Source organism: Anopheles funestus, unplaced genomic scaffold (assembly GCF_943734845.2).
Source record: "Anopheles funestus unplaced genomic scaffold, idAnoFuneDA-416_04 scaffold_12_ctg1, whole genome shotgun sequence".
NCBI lineage: Eukaryota > Metazoa > Arthropoda > Insecta > Diptera > Culicidae > Anopheles > Anopheles funestus.
In genome coordinates this window covers 584628-607576 of record NW_026045352.1, presented here as the reverse complement: position 1 = coordinate 607576, position 22949 = coordinate 584628, and the positions used below count along the sequence as shown (strand labels likewise).

Sequence of the window (22949 nt, the reverse complement as noted above, 5' to 3'; positions counted from 1 at the left end):
GCGAAGACACCTTAGCCAAGACACATTAGCCAAGACACCTTAGCCAAGACACCTTAGCCAAGACACATTAGCCAAGACACCTTAGCCAAGACACCTTAGCCAAGACACCTTAGCCAAGACACCTTAGCCAAGACACCTTAGCCAAGACACCTTAGCCAAGACACCTTAGCCAAGACACCTTAGCCAAGACACCTTAGCCAAGACACATTAGCCAAGACACATTAGCCATGACACCTTAGCCAAGACGCCTTAGCCAAGACACATTAGCCAAGACACATTAGCCAAGACACCTTAGCCGAGACACATTAGCCAAGACACATTAGCCAAGACACCTTAGCCGAGACACATTAGCCAAGACACCTTAGCCAAGACACCTTAGCCAAGACACCTTAGCCGAGACACATTAGCGATGACACCTTAGCCAAGACACCTTAGCCAAGACACATTAGCCAAGACACCTTAGCCGAGACACATTAGCGATGACACCTTAGCGAAGACACCTTAGCCAAGACACCTTAGCCAAGACACCTTAGCCGAGACACATTAGCCAAGACACATTAGCCAAGACACCTTAGCCAAGACACATTAGCCAAGACACCTTAGCCAAGACACATTAGCCAAGACACCTTAGCCAAGACACATTAGCCAAGACACATTAGCCGAGACACCTTAGCGAAGACACCTTAGCCAAGACACCTTAGCCAAGACACATTAGCCAAGACACCTTAGCCAGGACACATTAGCCAAGACACCTTAGCCAAGACACTTTAGCCAAGACACCTTAGCCACGACACCTTAGCCAAGACACCTTAGCCAAGACACATTAGCCAAGACACCTTAGCCAAGACACATTAGCCAAGACACCTTAGCCAAGACACATTAGCCAAGACACCTAAGCCAAGACACATTAGCCAAGACACATTAGCCAAGACACATTAGCCAAGACACCTTAGCCGAGACACATTAGCCAAGACACCTTAGCCAAGACACCTTAGCCAAGACACGTTAGCCAAGACACCTTAGCCAAGACACCTTAGCCAAGACACATTAGCCAAGACACCTTAGCCAAGACACATTAGCCGAGACACCTTAGCGAAGACACCTTAGCCAAGACACCTTAGCCAAGACACCTTAGCCAAGACACCTTAGCCAAGACACATTAGCCAAGACACCTTAGCCAAGACACATTAGCCAAGACACATTAGCCAAGACACCTTAGCCGAGACACATTAACCAAGACACCTTAGCCGAGACACCTTAGCCAAGACACATTAGCCGAGACACATTAGCCAAGACACCTTAGCCAAGACACCTTAGCCAAGACACCTTAGCCAAGACACATTAGCCAAGACACATTAGCCAAGACACATTAGCCGAGACACCTTAGCGAAGATACCTTAGCCAAGACACCTTAGCCAAGACACCTTAGCCGAGACACATTAGCCAAGACACATTCGCGAAGACACCTTAGCCAAGACACATTAGCCAAGACACCTTAGCCAAGACACCTTAGCCAAGACACATTAGCCAAGACACCTTAGCCAAGACACCTTAGCCAAGACACCTTAGCCAATACACCTTAGCCAAGACACCTTAGCCAAGACGCCTTAGCCAAGACACATTAGCCAAGACACATTAGCCAAGACACCTTAGCCGAGACACATTAGCCAAGACACATTAGCCAAGACACCTTAGCCGAGACACATTAGCCAAGACACCTTAGCCAAGACACCTTAGCCAAGACACCTTAGCCGAGACACATTAGCGATGACACCTTAGCCAAGACACCTTAGCCAAGACACCTTAGCCAAGACACCTTAGCCAAGACACAATAGCCGAGACACCTAAGTCAAGACACATTAACCAAGACACATAAGCCAAGACACATTAGCCAAGACACCTTAGCCGAGACACATTAGCCAAGACACCTTAGCCAAGACACCTTAGCCAAGACACATTAGCCAAGACACCTTAGCCAAGACACCTTAGCCAAGACACATTAGCCAAGACACCTTAGCCGAGACACATTAGCCAAGACACCTTAGCCAAGACACATTAGCCAAGACACCTACGCCAAGACACATTAGCCAAGACACATTAGCCAAGACACATTAGCCAAGACACCTTAGCCGAGACACATTGGCCAAGACACCTTAGCCAAGACACCTTAGCCAAGACACATTAGCCAAGACACCTTAGCCAAGACACCTTAGCCAAGACACCTTAGCCAAGACACCTTAGCCAAGACACCTTAGCCAAGACACCTTAGCCAAGACACCTTCGCCAAGACACATTAGCCAAGACACATTAGCCAAGACACCTTAGCCGAGACACATTAGCCAAGACACATTAGCCAAGACACCTTAGCCAAGACACATTAGCCGAGACACATTAGCCAAGACACCTTAGCCAAGACACCTTAGCCAAGACACCTTAGCCAAGACACCTTAGCCAAGACACCTTAGCCAAGACACCTTAGCCAAGACACCTTAGCCAAGACACCTTAGCCAAGACACATTAGCCAAGACATTTTAGCCAAGACACCTTAGCCGAGACACATTAGCCAAGACACCTTAGTCAAGACACATTAGCCAAGACACATTAGCCAAGACACCTTAGCCGAGACACATTAGCCAACACACCTTAGCCAAGACACCTTAGCCAAGACACATTAGCCAAGACACCTTAGCCAAGACACCTTAGCCAAGACACATTAGCCAAGACACTTTAGCCGAGACACATTAGCCAAGACACCTTAGCCGAGACACATTAGCCAAGACACCTTAGCCAAGACACCTTAGCCAAGACACATTAGCCAAGACACCTTAGCCAAGACACATTAGCCAAGACACATTAGCCAAGACACCTTAGCCGAGACACATTAGCCAAGACACCTTAGCCAAGACACATTAGCCAAGACACCTAAGCCAAGACACATTAGCCAAGACACCTTAGCCGAGACACATTAGCCAAGACACCTTAGCCAAGACACCTTAGCCAAGACACCTTAGCCAAGACACATTAGCCAAGACATTTTAGCCAAGACACCTTAGCCGAGACACATTAGCCAAGACACCTTAGCCAAGACACCTTAGCCAAGACACCTTAGCCAAGACACCTTAGCCAAGACACCTTACCCAAGACACCTTAGCCAAGACACATTAGCCAAGACATTTAAGCCAAGACACCTTAGCCGAGACACATTAGCCAAGACACCTTAGCCAAGACACCTTAGCCAAGACACCTTAGCCAAGACACATTAGCCGAGACACCTTAGCCGAGACACATTAGCCAAGACACCTTAGCCAAGACACCTTAGCCAAGACACATTAGCCAAGACACCTTAGCCAAGACACCTTAGCCAAGACACATTAGCCAAGACACATAAGCCGAGACACATTAGCCAAGACACCTTAGCCAAGACACCTTAGCCAAGACACCTTAGCCAAGACACATTAGCCAAGACACCTTAGCCAAGACACATTAGCCAAGACACATTAGCCAAGACACCTTAGCCGAGACACATTAGCCAAGACACCTTAGCCAAGACACATTAGCCAAGACACCTAAGCCAAGACACATTAGCCAAGACACCTTAGCCGAGACACATTAGCCAAGACACCTTAGCCAAGACACCTTAGCCAAGACACCTTAGCCACTACACATTAGCCAAGACACATTAGCCAAGACACATTAGCCAAGACATTTTAGCCAAGACACCTTAGCCGAGACACATTAGCCAAGACACCTTAGCCAAGACACCTTAGCCAAGACACCTTAGCCAAGACACCTTAGCCAAGACACCTTAGCCAAGACACATTAGCCAAGACATTTTAGCCAAGACACCTTAGCCGAGACACATTAGCCAAGACACCTTAGCCAAGACACCTTAGCCAAGACACCTTAGCCAAGACACATTAGCCAAGACACCTTAGCCGAGACACATTAGCCAAGACACCTTAGCCAAGACACATTAGCCAAGACACCTTAGCCAAGACACATTAGCGAAGACACCTTAGCCAAGACACATTAGCCAAGACACCTTAGCCAAGACACATTAGCCAAGACACATTAGCCAAGACACCTTAGCCGAGACACATTAGCCAAGACACCTTAGCCAAGACACCTTAGCCAAGACACATTAGCCGAGACGCATTAGCCAAGACACCTTAGCCAAGACACCTTAGCCAAGACACCTCAGTCAAGACACCTTAGCCAAGATACATTAGCCAAGACACATTAGCCAAGACACATTAGCCGAGACACCTTAGCGAAGACACCTTAGCCAAGACACCTTAGCCAAGACACCTTAGCCGAGACACATTAGCCAAGACACATTCGCGAAGACACCTTAGCCAAGACACATTAGCCAAGACACCTTAGTCAAGACACCTTAGCCAAGACACATTAGCCAAGACACCTTAGCGAAGACACCTTAGCCAAGACACCTTAGCCAAGACACCTTAGCCGAGACACATTAGCCAAGACACATTCGCGAAGACACCTTAGCCAAGACACATTAGCCAAGACACCTTAGCCAAGACACCTTAGCCAAGACACATTAGCCAAGACACCTTAGCCAAGACACCTTAGCCAAGACACCTTAGCCAAGACACCTTAGCCAAGACACCTTATCCAAGACACCTTAGCCAAGACACATTAGCCAAGACACATTAGCCAAGACACCTTAGCCGAGACACATTAGCCAAGACACATTAGCCAAGACACCTTAGCCGAGACACATTAGCCAAGACACCTTAGCCAAGACACCTTAGCCAAGACACCTTAGCCGAGACACATTAGCGATGACACCTTAGCCAAGACACCTTATCCAAGACACCTTAGCCAAGACACCTTAGCCAAGACACAATAGCCGAGACACCTAAGTCAAGACACATTAACCAAGACACATAAGCCAAAACACATTAGCCAAGACACCTTAGCCGAGACACATTAGCCAAGACACCTTAGCCAAGACACCTTAGCCAAGACACATTAGCCAAGACACCTTAGCCAAGACACCTTAGCCAAGACACCTTAGCCAAGACACCTTAGCCAAGACACATTAGCCAAGACACCTTAGCCGAGACACATTAGCCAAGACACCTTAGCCAAGACACATTAGCCAAGACACCTACGCCAAGACACATTAGCCAAGACACATTAGCCAAGACACATTAGCCAAGACACCTTAGCCGAGACACATTAGCCAAGACACCTTAGCCAAGACACCTAAGCCAAGACACATTAGCCAAGACACCTTAGCCAAGACACCTTAGCCAAGACACCTTAGCCAAGACACCTTAGCCAAGACACCTTAGCCAAGACACCTTAGCCAAGACACCTTAGCCAAGACACATTAGCCAAGACACATTAGCCAAGACACCTTAGCCGAGACACATTAGCCAAGACACCTTAGCCAAGACACCTTAGCCAAGACACATTAGCCGAGACACATTAGCCAAGACACCTTAGCCAAGACACCTTAGCCAAGACACCTTAGCCAAGACACCTTAGCCAAGACACCTTAGCCAAGACACCTTAGCCAAGACACCTTAGCCAAGACACATTAGCCAAGACATTTTAGCCAAGACACCTTAGCCGAGACACATTAGCCAAGACACCTTAGCCAAGACACATTAGCCAAGACACATTAGCCAAGACACCTTAGCCGAGACACATTAGGCAAGACACCTTAGCCAAAACACCTTAGCCAAGACACATTAGCCAAGACACCTTAGCCAAGACACCTTAGCCAAGACACATTAGCCAAGACACCTTAGCCGAGACACATTAGCCAAGACACCTTAGCCGAGACACATTAGCCAAGACACCTTAGCCAAGACACCTTAGCCAAGACACATTAGCCAAGACACCTTAGCCAAGACACATTAGCCAAGACACATTAGCCAAGACACCTTAGCCGAGACACATTAGCCAAGACACCTTAGCCAAGACACATTAGCCAAGACACCTTAGCCAAGACACATTAGCCAAGACACCTTAGCCGAGACACATTAGCCAAGACACCTTAGCCAAGACACCTTAGCCAAGACACCTTAGCCAAGACACATTAGCCAAGACATTTTAGCCAAGACACCTTAGCCGAGACACCTTAGCCAAGACACCTTAGCCAAGACACCTTAGCCAAGACACCTTAGCCAAGACACCTTAGCCAAGACACCTAGCCAAGACACCTTAGCCAAGACACATTAGCCAAGACATTTTAGCCAAGACACCTTAGCCGAGACACATTAGCCAAGACACCTTAGCCAAGACACCTTAGCCAAGACACCTTAGCCAAGACACATTAGCCAAGACACCTTAGCCGAGACACATTAGCCAAGACACCTTAGCCAAGACACCTTAGCCAAGACACATTAGCCAAGACACCTTAGCCAAGACACCTTAGCCAAGACACATTAGCCAAGACACATTAGCCAAGACACCTTAGCCAAGACACATTAGCCAAGACACATTAGCCAAGACACCTTAGCCGAGACACATTAGCCAAGACACCTTAGCCAAGACACATTAGCCAAGACACCTAAGCCAAGACACGTTAGCCAAGACACCTTAGCCGAGACACATTAGCCTAGACACCTTAGCCAAGACACATTAGCCAAGACACATTAGCCAAGACACCTTAGCCAAGACACCTTAGCCAAGACACATTAGCCAAGACACCTTAGCCAAGACACATTAGCCAAGACACATTAGCCAAGACACCTTAGCCGAGACACATTAGCCAAGACACCTCAGCCAAGACACATTAGCCAAGACACCTAAGCCAAGACACATTAGCCAAGACACCTTAGCCGAGACACATTAGCCAAGACACCTTAGCCAAGACACCTTAGCCAAGACACCTTAGCCAAGACACATTAGCCAAGACACATTAGCCGAGACACATTAGCCAAGACACCTTAGCCAAGACACCTTAGCCAAGACACATTAGCCAAGACACATTTGCCAAGACACCTTAGCCAAGACACATTAGCCAAGACACCTTAGCCGAGACACATTAGCCAAGACACCTTAGCCAAGACACCTTAGCCAAGACACCTTAGCCAAGACACCTTAGCCAAGACACATTAGCCAAGACACCTTAGCCAAGACACCTTAGCCAAGCCACATTAGCCGAGACACATTAGCCAAGACACCTTAGCCAAGAAACCTTAGCCAAGACACATTAGCCAAGACACATTTGCCAAGACACCTTAGCCAAGACACCTTAGCCAAGACACCTTAGCCAAGACACCTTAGCCAAGACACATTGACCAAGACACCTTAGCCAAGACATTTTAGCCAAGACACCTTAGCCAAGACACATTAGCCAAGACACCTTAGCCAAGACACCTTAGCCAAGACACATTAGCCGAGACACATTAGCCAAGACACATTAGCAAAGACACCTTAGCCAAGACACATTAGCCAAGACACATTAGCCGAGACACATTAGCCAAGACACATTAGCCAAGACACCTTAGCCAAGACACATTAGCCAAGACACATTAGCCAAGACACATTAGCCGAGACACCTTAGCGAAGACACCTTAGCCAAGACACCTTAGCCAAGACACCTTAGCCGAGACACATTAGCCAAGACACATTAGCGAAGACACCTTAGCCAAGACACATTAGCCAAGACACCTTAGCCAAGACACATTAGCCAAGACACCTTAGCCAAGACACATTAGCCAAGACACATTAGCCGAGACACCTTAGCGAAGACACCTTAGCCAAGACACCTTAGCCAAGACACATTAGCCAAGACACCTTAGCCAGGACACATTAGCCAAGACACCTTAGCCAAGACACTTTAGCCAAGACACCTTAGCCAAGACACCTTAGCCAAGACACCTTAGCCAAGACACATTAGCCAATACACCTTAGCCAAGACACATTAGCCAAGACACCTTAGCCAAGACACATTAGCCAAGACACCTAAGCCAAGACACATTAGCCAAGACACATTAGCCAAGACACATTAGCCAAGACACCTTAGCCGAGACACATTAGCCAAGACACCTTAGCCAAGACACCTTAGCCAAGACACGTTAGCCAATACACCTTAGCCAAGACACCTTAGCCAAGACACATTAGCCAAGACACCTTAGCCAAGACACCTTAGCCAAGACACCTTAGCCAAGACACCTTAGCCGAGACACATTAGCCAAGACACATTAGCGAAGACACCTTAGCCAAGACACATTAGCCAAGACACCTTAGCCAAGACACCTTAGCCAAGACACATTAGCCAAGACACCTTAGCCGAGACACATTAGCCAAGACACCTTAGCCAAGACACCTTAGCCAAGACACATTAGCCGAGACACATTAGCCAAGACACCTTAGCCAAGACACCTAAGCCAAGACACCTTAGCCAAGACACCTTAGCCAAGACACATTAGCCAAGACACATTAGCCAAGACACATTAGCCGAGACACCTTAGCGAAGACACCTTAGCCAAGACACCTTAGCCAAGACACCTTAGCCGAGACACATTAGCCAAGACACATTCGCGAAGACACCTTAGCCAAGACACATTAGCCAAGACACCTTAGCCAAGACACCTTAGCCAAGACACATTAGCCAAGACACCTTAGCCAAGACACCTTAGCCAAGACACCTTAGCCAATACACCTTAGCCAAGACACCTTAGCCAAGACACCTTAGCCAAGACACATTAGCCAAGACACATTAGCCAAGACACCTTAGCCGAGACACATTAGCCAAGACACATTAGCCAAGACACCTTAGCCAAGACACCTTAGCCAAGTAACCTTAGCCAAGACACATTAGCCAAGACACATTAGCCAAGACACCTTAGCCGAGACACATTAGCAAAGACACCTTAGCCAAGACACATTAGCAAAGACACCTTAGCCAAGACACCTTAGCCAAGACACATTAGCCAAGACACCTTAGCCAAGACACATTAGCCAAGACACCTTAGCCAAGACACCTTAGCCAAGACACATTAGCCAAGACACATTAGCCAAGACACCTTAGCCGAGACACATTAGCCAAGACACATTAGCCAAGACACCTCAGCCAAGACACCTTAGCCAAGACACCTTAGCCAAGACACCTTAGCCAAGACACCTTAGCCAAGACACCTTAGCCGAGACACATTAGCCAAGACACCTTAGCCAAGACACCTTAGCCAAGACACATTAGCCAAGACACCTTAGCCAAGACACCTTAGCCAAGACACCTTAGCCAAGACACCTTAGCCAAGACACATTAGCCAAGACACCTTCGCCGAGACACATTAGCCAAGACACCTTAGCCAAGACACATTAGCCAAGACACCTTAGCCGAGACACATTAGCCAAGACACCTTAGCCAAGACACCTTAGCCAAGACACATTAGCCAAGACACATTAGCCAAGACACCTTAGCCGAGACACATTAGCCAAGACACATTAGCCAAGACACCTTAGCCGAGACACCTAAGTCAAGACACATTAACCAAGACACATAAGCCAAGACACATTAGCCAAGACACCTTAGCCGAGACACATTAGCCAAGACACCTTAGCCAAGACACCTTAGCCAAGACACATTAGCCAAGACACCTTAGCCGAGACACATTAGCCAAGACACATTAGCCAAGACACCTTAGCCGAGACACCTAAGTCAAGACACATTAACCAAGACACATAAGCCAAGACACATTAGCCAAGACACCTTAGCCGAGACACATTAGCCAAGACACCTTAGCCAAGACACCTTAGCCAAGACACATTAGCCAAGACACCTTAGCCAAGACACCTTAGCCAAGACACCTTAGCCAAGACACCTTAGCCAAGACACATTAGCCAAGACACCTTAGCCGAGACACATTAGCCAAGACACCTTAGCCAAGACACATTAGCCAAGACACCTTAGCCGAGACACATTAGCCAAGACACCTTAGCCAAAACACATTAGCCAAGACACCTTAGCCGAGACACCTTAGCCAAGACACCTTAGCCAAGACACCTTAGCCAAGACACATTAGCCAAGACACCTTAGCCAAGACACCTTAGCCAAGACACATTAGCCAAGACACCTTAGCCAAGACACCTTAGCCAAGACACCTTAGCCAAGACACATTAGCCAAGACACCTTAGCCGAGACACATTAGCCAAGACACCTTAGCCAAGACACCTTAGCCAAGACACATTAGCCGAGACACATTAGCCAAGACACCTTAGCCAAGACACCTTAGCCAAGACACCTTAGCCAAGACACCTTAGCCAAGACACCTTAGCCAAGACACCTTAGCCAAGACACCTTAGCCAAGACACCTTAGCCAAGACACATTAGCCAAGACATTTTAGCCAAGACACCTTAGCCGAGACACATTAGCCAAGACACCTTAGCCAAGACACATTAGCCAAGACACCTACGCCAAGACACATTAGCCAAGACACATTAGCCAAGACACATTAGCCAAGACACCTTAGCCGAGACACATTAGCCAAGACACCTTAGCCAAGACACCTTAGCCAAGACACATTAGCCAAGACACCTTAGCCAAGACACCTTAGCCAAGACACTATAGCCGAGACACCTAAGTCAAGACACATTAACCAAGACACATAAGCCAAAACACATTAGCCAAGACACATAAGCCGAGACACATTAGCCAAGACACATTAGCCAAGACACCTTAGCCAAGACACATTAGCCAAGACACCTTAGCCAAGACACCTTAGCCAAGACACCTTAGCCAAGACACCTTAGCCAAGACACATTAGCCAAGACACCTTAGCCGAGACACATTAGCCAAGACACCTTAGCCAAGACACATTAGCCAAGACACCTACGCCAAGACACATTAGCCAAGACACATTAGCCAAGACACATTAGCCAAGACACCTTAGCCGAGACACATTAGCCAAGACACCTTAGCCAAGACACCTAAGCCAAGACACATTAGCCAAGACACCTTAGCCAAGACACCTCAGCCAAGACACCTTAGCCAAGACACCTTAGCCAAGACACCTTAGCCAAGACACCTTAGCCAAGACACCTTAGCCAAGACACATTAGCCAAGACACATTAGCCAAGACACCTTAGCCGAGACACATTAGCCAAGACACCTTAGCCAAGACACCTTAGCCAAGACACATAAGCCGAGACACATTAGCCAAGACACCTTAGCCAAGACACCTTAGCCAAGACACCTTAGCCAAGACACCTTAGCCAAGACACCTTAGCCAAGACACCTTAGCCAAGACACCTTAGCCAAGACACATTAGCCAAGACATTTTAGCCAAGACACCTTAGCCGAAACACATTAGCCAAGACACCTTAGCCAAGACACATTAGCCAAGACACATTAGCCAAGACACCTTAGCCGAGACACATTAGCCAAGACACCTTAGCCAAAACACCTTAGCCAAGACACATTAGCCAAGACACCTTAGCCAAGACACCTTAGCCAAGACACATTAGCCAAGACACCTTAGCCGAGACACATTAGCCAAGACACCTTAGCCGAGACACATTAACCAAGACACCTTAGCCAAGACACCTTAGCCAAGACACATTAGCCAAGACACCTTAGCCAAGACACATTAGCCAAGACACATTAGCCAAGACACCTTAGCCAAGACACCTTAGCCAAGACACATTAGCCAAGACACCTTAGCCGAGACACATTAGCCAAGACACATTAGCCAAGACACCTTAGCCGAGACACATTAGCCAAGACACCTTAGCCGAGACACATTAACCAAGACACCTTAGCCAAGACACCTTAGCCAAGACACATTAGCCGAGACACATTAGCCAAGACACCTTAGCCAAGACACCTTAGCCAAGACACCTTAGCCAAGACACCTTAGCCAAGACACCTTAGCCAAGACACCTTAGCCAAGACACCTTAGCCAAGACACATTAGCCAAGACATTTTAGCCAAGACACCTTAGCCGAAACACATTAGCCAAGACACCTTAGCCAAGACACCTTAGCCAAGACACCTTAGCCAAGACACATTAGCCAAGACACATTAGCCGAGACACGTTAGCCAAGACACCTTAGCCAAGACACCTTAGCCAAGACACATTAGCCAAGACACCTTAGCCAAGACACCTTAGCCAAGACACCTTAGCCAAGACACCTTAGCCAAGACACTTTAGCCAAGACACATTAGCCAAGACACCTTAGCCAAGACACCTTAGCCAAGACACCTTAGCCAAGACACCATAGCCAAGACACATTAGCCAAGACACTTTAGCCAAGACACCTTAGCCAAGACACCTTAGCCAAGACACCTTAGCCAAGACACCTTAGCCAAGACACATTAGCCGAGACACGTTAGCCAAGACACTTTAGCCAAGACACCTTAGCCAAGACACCTTAGCCAAGACACCTTAGCCAAGACACCTTAGCCAAGACACCTTAGCCAAGACACCTTAGCCAAGACACATTAGCCAAGACATTTTAGCCAAGACACCTTAGCCGAAACACATTAGCCAAGACACCTTAGCCAAGACACATTAGCCAAGACACATTAGCCAAGACACCTTAGCCGAGACACATTAGCCAAGACACCTTAGCCAAAACACCTTAGCCAAGACACATTAGCCAAGACACCTTAGCCAAGACACCTTAGCCAAGACACATTAGCCAAGACACCTTAGCCGAGACACATTAGCCAAGACACCTTAGCCGAGACACATTAACCAAGACACCTTAGCCAAGACACCTTAGCCAAGACACATTAGCCAAGACACCTTAGCCAAGACACATTAGCCAAGACACATTAGCCAAGACACCTTAGCCAAAACACCTTAGCCAAGACACATTAGCCAAGACACCTTAGCCAAGACACCTTAGCCAAGACACATTAGCCAAGACACCTTAGCCGAGACACATTAGCCAAGACACCTTAGCCGAGACACATTAACCAAGACACCTTAGCCAAGACACCTTAGCCAAGACACCTTAGCCAAGACACATTAGCCAAGACATTTTAGCCAAGACACCTTAGCCGAGACACATTAGCCAAGACACCTTAGCCAAGACACCTTAGCCAAGACACCTTAGCCAAGACACCTTAGCCAAGACACCTAGCCAAGACACCTTAGCCAAGACACATTAGCCAAGACATTTTAGCCAAGACACCTTAGCCAAGACACCTTAGCCAAGACACCTTAGCCAAGACACATTAGCCAAGACACCTTAGCCGAGACACCTTAGCCAAGACACCTTAGCCAAGACACCTTAGCCAAGACACATTAGCCAAGACACCTTAGCCAAGACACCTTAGCCAAGACACATTAGCCAAGACACCTTAGCCAAGACACCTTAGCCAAGACACATTAGCCAAGACATTTTAGCCAAGACACCTTAGCCGAAACACATTAGCCAAGACACCTTAGCCAAGACACATTAGCCAAGACACATTAGCCAAGACACCTTAGCCGAGACACATTAGCCGAGACACCTTAGCCAAGACACCTTAGCCAAGACACCTTAGCCAAGACACATTAGCCAAGACACCTTAGCCAAGACACCTTAGCCAAGACACCTTAGCCAAGACACCTTAGCCAAGACACCTTAGCCAAGACACCTTAGCCAAGACACCTTAGCCAAGACACATTAGCCAAGACACCTTAGCCAAGACACTATAGCCGAGACACGTAAGTCAAGACACATTAACCAAGACACATAAGCCAAAACACATTAGCCAAGACACATTAGCCGAGACACATTAGCCAAGACACCTTAGCCAAGACACCTTAGCCAAGACACATTAGCCAAGACACCTTAGCCAAGACACCTTAGCCAAGACACCTTAGCCAAGACACCTTAGCCAAGACACATTAGCCAAGACACCTTAGCCAAGACACATTAGCCAAGACACCTTAGCCAAGACACCTTAGCCAAGACACTATAGCCGAGACACCTAAGTCAAGACACATTAACCAAGACACATAAGCCAAAACACATTAGCCAAGACACATTAGCCGAGACACATTAGCCAAGACACCTTAGCCAAGACACCTTAGCCAAGACACCTTAGCCAAGACACATTAGCCAAGACACCTTAGCCAAGACACCTTAGCCAAGACACCTTAGCCAAGACACCTTAGCCAAGACACCTTAGCCAAGACACCTTAGCCAAGACACCTTAGCCAAGACACATTAGCCAAGACACCTTAGCCAAGACACTATAGCCGAGACACCTAAGTCAAGACACATTAACCAAGACACATAAGCCAAAACACATTAGCCAAGACACATTAGCCGAGACACATTAGCCAAGACACCTTAGCCAAGACACCTTAGCCAAGACACATTAGCCAAGACACCTTAGCCAAGACACCTTAGCCAAGACACCTTAGCCAAGACACCTTAGCCAAGACACATTAGCCAAGACACCTTAGCCAAGACACATTAGCCAAGACACCTTAGCCAAGACACCTTAGCCAAGACACTATAGCCGAGACACCTAAGTCAAGACACATTAACCAAGACACATAAGCCAAAACACATTAGCCAAGACACATTAGCCGAGACACATTAGCCAAGACACCTTAGCCAAGACACCTTAGCCAAGACACCTTAGCCAAGACACCTTAGCCAAGACACCTTAGCCAAGACACCTTAGCCAAGACACATTAGCCAAGACACCTTAGCCAAGACACCTTAGCCAAGACACCTTAGCCAAGACACTTTAGCCAGGACACCTTAGCCAAGACACATTAGCCGAGACACATTAGCCAAGACACCTTAGCCAAGACACATTAGCCAAGACACCTTAGCCAAGACACATTAGCCAAGACACCTTAGCCAAGACACCTTAGCCAAGACACCTTAGCCAAGACACATTAGCTAAGACACTTTAGCCAAGACACCTTAGCCAAGACACATTAGCCGAGACACATTAGCCAAGACACCTTAGCCAAGACACATTAGCCAAGACTCCTTAGCCAAGACACCTTAGCCAAGACACATTAGCCAAGACACCTTAGCCAAGACACCTTAGCCAAGACACCTTAGCCAAGACACCTTAGCCGAGACACATTAGCCAAGACACATTAGCCAAGACACCTTAACCAAGACACCTTAGCCAAGACACCTTAGCCAAGACACTTTAGCCAAGACACCTTAGCCAAGACACATTAGCCGAGACACATTAGCCAAGACACCTTAGCCAAGACACATTAGCCAAGACACTTTAGCCAAGACACCTTAGCCAAGACACATTAGCCAAGACACCTTAGCCAAGACACCTTAGCCAAGACACATTAGCCAAGACACCTTAGCCAAGACACCTTAGCCAAGACACATTAGCCAAGACACCTTAGCCGAGACACATTAGCCAAGACACATTAGCCAAGACACCTTAGCCAAGACACCTTAGCCAAGACACCTTAGCCAAGACACATTAGCCAAGACACTTTAGCCAAGACACCTTAGCCAAGACACATTAGCCGAGACACATTAGCCAAGACACCTTAGCCAAGACACCTTAGCCAAGACACCTTAGCCAAGACACCTTAGCCAAGACACATTAGCCAAGACACCTTAGCCAAGACACCTTAGCCAAGACACCTTAGCCAAGACACCTTAGCCGAGACACATTAGCCAAGACACATTAGCCAAGACACCTTAGCCAAGACACCTTAGCCAAGACACCTTAGCCAAGACACTTTAGCCAAGACACCTTAGCCAAGACACATTAGCCGAGACACATTAGCCAAGACACCTTAGCCAAGACACATTAGCCAAGACACCTTAGCCAAGACACCTTAGCCAAGACACATTAGCCAAGACACATTAGCCAAGACACTTTAGCCAAGACACATTAGCCAAGACACTTTAGCCGAGACACATTAGCCAAGACACATTAGCCAAGACACATTAGCCAAGACACCTTAGCCAAGACACCTTAGCCAAGACACCTTAGCCAAGACACATTAGCCAAGACACCTTAGCCAAGACACCTTAGCCAAGACACCTTAGCCAAGACACCTTAGCCAAGACACCTTAGCCAAGACACATTAGCCAAGACACTTTAGCCAAGACACCTTAGCCAAGACACATTAGCCGAGACACATTAGCCAAGACACCTTAGCCAAGACACATTAGCCAAGACACCTTAGCCAAGACACCTTAGCCAAGACACATTAGCCAAGACACCTTAGCCAAGACACCTTAGCCAAGACACCTTAGCCAAGACACCTTAGCCGAGACACATTAGCCAAGACACATTAGCCAAGACACATTAGCCAAGACACCTTAGCCAAGACACCTTAGCCAAGACACCTTAGCCAAGACACATTAGCCAAGACACCTTAGCCAAGACACCTTAGCCAAGACACATTAGCCAAGACACCTTAGCCAAGACACCTTAGCCAAGACACCTTAGCCAAGACACATTAGCCAAGACACTTTAGCCGAGACACATTAGCCAAGACACATTAGCCAAGACACCTTAGCCAAGACACATTAGCCAAGACACCTTAGCCAAGACACTTTAGCCGAGACACATTAGCCAAGACACCTTAGCCAAGACACCTTAGCCAAGACACATTAGCCAAGACACTTTAGCCGAGACACATTAGCCAAGACACCTTAGCCAAGACACCTTAGCCAAGACACCTTAGCCAAGACACCTTAGCCAAGACACATTAGCCAAGACACCTTAGCCAAGACACATTAGCCAAGACACATTAGCCAAGACACCTTAGCCAAGACACCTTAGCCAAGACACCTTAGCCAAGACACCTTAGCCAAGACACCTTAGCCAAGACACCTTAGCCAAGACACATTAGCCAAGACACATTAGCCAAGACACCTTAGCCAAGACACCTTAGCCAAGACACCTTAGCCAAGACACCTTAGCCAAGACACCTTAGCCAAGACACATTAGCCAAGACACCTTAGCCAAGACACATTAGCCAAGACACATTAGCCAAGACACCTTAGCCAAGACACATTAGCCAAGACACCTTAGCCGAGACACATTAGCCAAGACACTTTAGCCAAGACACCTTAGCCAAGACACCTTAGCCAAGACACCTTAGCCAAGACACCTTAGCCAAGACACATTAGCCAAGACACATTAGCCAAGACACCTTAGCCAAGACACCTTAGCCAAGACACCTTAGCCAAGACACATTAGCCAAGACACATTAGCCAAGACACCTTAGCCGAGACACATTAGCCAAGACACCTTAGCCAAGACACCTTAGCCAAGACACATTAGCCAAGACACCTTAGCCAAGACACCTTAACCAAGACACCTTAGCCAAGACACATTAGCCAAGACACCTTAGCCAAGACACCTTAGCCGAGACACATTAGCCAAGACACCTTAGCCAAGACACATTAGCCAAGACACCTTAGCCAAGACACCTTAGCCAAGACACATTAGCCAAGACACCTTAGCCAAGACACCTTAGCAAAGACACCTTAGCCAAGACACATTAGCCAAGACACTTTAGCCGTGACACATTAGCCAAGACACATTAGCCAAGACACCTTAGCCAAGACACCTTAGCCAAGACACCTTAGCCAAGACACCTTAGCCAAGACACATTAGCCAAGACACTTTAGCCCAGACACCTTAGCCGAGACACATTAGCCAGTACACCTTAGCCAAGACACCTTAACCAAGACACCTTAGCCAAGACACCTTAGCCAAGACACATTAGCCAAGACACCTTAGCCAAGACACATTAGCCAAGACACCTTAGCCAAGACACCTTAGCCAAGACACATTAGCCAGGACACCTTAGCCAAGACACCTTAGCCAAGACACCTTAGCCAAGACACCTTAGCCAAGACACCTTAGCCGAGACATATTAGCCAAGACACCTTAGCCAAGACACATTAGCCAAGACACCTTAGCCAAGACACTTTAGCCAAGACACTTTAGACAAGATACATTAGCCAAGACACATTAGCCAAGACACATTAGCCAAGACACATTAGCCAAGACACCTTAGCCAAGACACCTTAGCCAAGACACCTTAGCCAAGACACATTAGCCAAGACACCTTAGCCAAGACACCTTAGCCAAGACACCTTAGCCAAGACACCTTAGCCAAGACACCTTAGCCAAGACACATTAGCCAAGACACCTTAGCCAAGACACCTTAGCCAAGACACCTTAGCCAAGACACATTAGCCAAGACACCTTAGCCAAGACACCTTAGCCAAGACACATTAGCCAAGACACCTTAGCCAAGACACCTTAGCCAAGACACCTTAGCCAAGACACATTAGCCAAGACACTTTAGCCGAGACACATTAGCCAAGACACATTAGCCAAGACACCTTAGCCAAGACACCTTAGCCAAGACACCTTAGCCAAGACACCTTAGCCAAGACACATTAGCCAAGACACTTAAGCCAAGACACCTTAGCCGAGACACATTAGCCAGTACACCTTAGCCAAGACACCTTAGCCAAGACACCTTAGCCAAGACACCTTAGCCAAGACACCTTAGCCGAGACATATTAGCCAAGACACCTTAGCCAAGACACATTAGCCAAGACACCTTAGCCAAGACACTTTAGCCAAGACACTTTAGACAAGATACATTAGCCAAGACACATTAGCCAAGACACATTAGCCAAGACACATTAGCCAAGACACCTTAGCCAAGACACCTTAGCCAAGACACCTTAGCCAAGACACATTAGCCAAGACACCTTAGCCAAGACACCTTAGCCAAGACACCTTAGCCAAGACACCTTAGCCAAGACACCTTAGCCAAGACACCTTAGCCAAGACACATTAGCCAAGACACCTTAGCCAAGACACCTTAGCCAAGACACCTTAGCCAAGACACATTAGCCAAGACACCTTAGCCAAGACACCTTAGCCAAGACACATTAGCCAAGACACCTTAGCCAAGACACCTTAGCCAAGACACCTTAGCCAAGACACATTAGCCAAGACACTTTAGCCGAGACACATTAGCCAAGACACATTAGCCAAGACACCTTAGCCAAGACACCTTAGCCAAGACACCTTAGCCAAGACACCTTAGCCAAGACACATTAGCCAAGACACTTAAGCCAAGACACCTTAGCCGAGACACATTAGCCAGTACACCTTAGCCAAGACACCTTAACCAAGACACCTTAGCCAAGACACCTTAGCCAAGACACATTAGCCAAGACACTTTAGCCAAGACACCTTAGCCAAGACACATTAGCCGAGACACATTAGCCAAGACACCTTAGCCAAGACACATTAGCCAAGACACCTTAGCCAAGACACCTTAGCCAAGACACATTAGCCAAGACACCTTAGCCAAGACACATTAGCCAAGACACATTAGCCAAGACACATTAGCCAAGACACCTTAGCCAAGACACATTAGCCAAGACACATTAGCCAAGACACCTTAGCCAAGACAAAATAGCCAAGACACATTAGCCAAGACACATTAGCCAAGACACCTTAGCCAAGACAAAATAGCCAAGACACCTTAGCCAAGACACATTAGCCAAGACACATTAGCCAAGACACCTTAGCCAAGACACCTTAGCCAAGACACCTTAGCCAAGACACCTTAGCCAAGACACATTAGCCAAGACACCTTAGCCAAGACACATTAGCCAAGACACATTAGCCAAGACACCTTAGCCAAGACACATTAGCCAAGACACCTTAGCCGAGACACATTAGCCAAGACACTTTAGCCAAGACACCTTAGCCAAGACACCTTAGCCAAGACACCTTAGCCAAGACACCTTAGCCAAGACACATTAGCCAAGACACATTAGCCAAGACACATTAGCCAAGACACCTTAGCCAAGACACCTTAGCCAAGACACATTAGCCAAGACACATTAGCCAAGACACCTTAGCCGAGACACATTAGCCAAGACACCTTAGCCAAGACACCTTAGCCAAGACACATTAGCCAAGACACCTTAGCCAAGACACCTTAACCAAGACACCTTAGCCAAGACACATTAGCCAAGACACCTTAGCCAAGACACCTTAGCCGAGACACATTAGCCAAGACACCTTAGCCAAGACACATTAGCCAAGACACCTTAGCCAAGACACCTTAGCCAAGACACATTAGCCAAGACACCTTAGCCAAGACACCTTAGCAAAGACACCTTAGCCAAGACACATTAGCCAAGACACTTTAGCCGTGACACATTAGCCAAGACACATTAGCCAAGACACCTTAGCCAAGACACCTTAGCCAAGACACCTTAGCCAAGACACCTTAGCCAAGACACATTAGTCAAGACACTTTAGCCCAGACACCTTAGCCGAGACACATTAGCCAGTACACCTTAGCCAAGACACCTTAACCAAGACACCTTAGCCAAGACACCTTAGCCAAGACACATTAGCCAAGACACCTTAGCCAAGACACATTAGCCAAGACACCTTAGCCAAGACACCTTAGCCAAGACACATTAGCCAGGACACCTTAGCCAAGACACCTTAGCCAAGACACCTTAGCCAAGACACCTTAGCCAAGACACCTTAGCCGAGACATATTAGCCAAGACACCTTAGCCAAGACACATTAGCCAAGACACCTTAGCCAAGACACTTTAGCCAAGACACTTTAGACAAGATACATTAGCCAAGACACATTAGCCAAGACACATTAGCCAAGACACATTAGCCAAGACACCTTAGCCAAGACACCTTAGCCAAGACACCTTAGCCAAGACACATTAGCCAAGACACCTTAGCCAAGACACCTTAGCCAAGACACCTTAGCCAAGACACCTTAGCCAAGACACCTTAGCCAAGACACCTTAGCCAAGACACCTTAGCCAAGACACATTAGCCAAGACACCTTAGCCAAGACACCTTAGCCAAGACACCTTAGCCAAGACACATTAGCCAAGACACCTTAGCCAAGACACCTTAGCCAAGACACATTAGCCAAGACACCTTAGCCAAGACACCTTAGCCAAGACACCTTAGCCAAGACACATTAGCCAAGACACTTTAGCCGAGACACATTAGCCAAGACACATTAGCCAAGACACCTTAGCCAAGACACCTTAGCCAAGACACCTTAGCCAAGACACCTTAGCCAAGACACATTAGCCAAGACACATTAGCCAAGACACCTTAGCCGAGACACATTAGCCAGTACACCTTAGCCAAGACACCTTAACCAAGACACCTTAGCCAAGACACCTTAGCCAAGACACATTAGCCAAGACACTTTAGCCAAGACACCTTAGCCAAGACACATTAGCCGAGACACATTAGCCAAGACACCTTAGCCAAGACACATTAGCCAAGACACCTTAGCCAAGACACCTTAGCCAAGACACATTAGCCAAGACACCTTAGCCAAGACACCTTAGCCAAGACACCTTAGCCAAGACACCTTAGCCGAGACACCTTAGCCAAGACACATTAGCCAAGACACCTTAGCCAAGACACCTTAGCCAAGACACCTTAGCCAAGACACCTTAGCCAAGACACCTTAGCCAAGACACATTAGCCAAGACACCTTAGCCAAGACACCTTAGCCAAGACACCTTAGCCAAGACACATTAGCCAAGACACTTTAGCCAAGACACCTTAGCCAAGACACATTAGCCGAGACACATTAGCCAAGACACCTTAGCCAAGACACATTAGCCAAGACACCTTAGCCAAGACACCTTAGACAAGACACATTAGCCAAGACACCTTAGCCAAGACACCTTAGCCAAGACACCTTAGCCAAGACACTCTAGCCAAGACACCTTAGCCAAGACACATTAGCCAAGACATTCTAGCCAAGACACATTAGCCAAGACACCTTAGCCAAGACACATTAGCCAAGACACCTTAGCCAAGACACCTTAGCCAAGACACCTTAGCCAAGACACATTAGCCAAGACACCTTAGCCAAGACACATTAGCCAAGACACCTTAGCCAAGACACATTAGCCAAGACACCTTAGCCAAGACACATTAGCCAAGACACATTAGCCAAGACACATTAGCCAAGACACCTTAGCCAAGACACCTTAGCCAAGACACCTTAGCCAAGACACCTTAGCCAAGACACATTAGCCAAGACACATTAGCCAAGACACATTAGCCGAGACACATTAGCCAAGACACATTAGCCAAGATACATTAGCCAAGACACCTTAGCCAAGACACATTAGCCAAGACACATTAGCCAAGACACATTAGCCAAGACACCTTAGCCAAGACACCTTAGCCAAGACACCTTAGCCAAGACACATTAGCCAAGACACCTTAGCCAAGACACATTAGCCAAGACACCTTAGCCAAGACACATTAGCCAAGACACATTAGCCAAGACACATTAGCCAAGACACCTTAGCCAAGACACATTAGCCAAGACACATTAGCCAAGACACCTTAGCCAAGACAAAATAGCCAAGACACATTAGCCAAGACACATTAGCCAAGACACCTTAGCCAAGACACCTTAGCCAAGACACCTTAGCCAAGACACATTAGCCAAGACACCTTAGCCAAGACACATTAGCCAAGACACCTTAGCCAAGACACATTAGCCAAGACACATTAGCCAAGACACCTTAGCCAAGACACATTAGCCAAGACACATTAGCCAAGACACCTTAGATAAGACACATTAGCCGAGACACATTAGCCAAGACACATTAGCCAAGATACATTAGCCAAGACACCTTAGCCAAGACACCTTAGCCAAGACACATTAGCCAAGACACCTTAGCCAAGACACATTAGCCAAGACACATTAGCCAAGACACCTTAGCCAAGACACATTAGCCAAGACACATTAGCCAAGACACCTTAGCCAAGACACATTAGCCAAGACACCTTAGCCAAGAAACCTTAGCCAAGACACCTTAGCCAAGACACCTTAGCCAAGACACCTTAGCCAAGACACCTTAGCCAAGACACCTTAGCCAAGACACCTTAGCCAAGACACTTTAGCCAAGACACATTAGCCAAGACATTCTAGCCAAGACACATTAGCCAA

General features: G+C 47.4%; 2 long non-coding RNA genes across 2 annotated transcripts in view; both read right to left on the bottom strand.

Annotated features, from left to right (window-relative positions):
* Window positions 1-22949, bottom strand: part of LOC125774485 (uncharacterized) — a 50133-nt gene that overhangs the window by 21805 nt on the left and 5379 nt on the right. The window lies entirely within an intron of this gene.
* Window positions 2564-22877, bottom strand: LOC125774488 (uncharacterized). Its single transcript, XR_007420963.1, has 3 exons — window positions 22787-22877; window positions 4113-4182; window positions 2564-2698 (listed from the first exon to the last, which is right to left on the bottom strand). It is a non-coding gene; the product is annotated as an uncharacterized LOC125774488 (long non-coding RNA).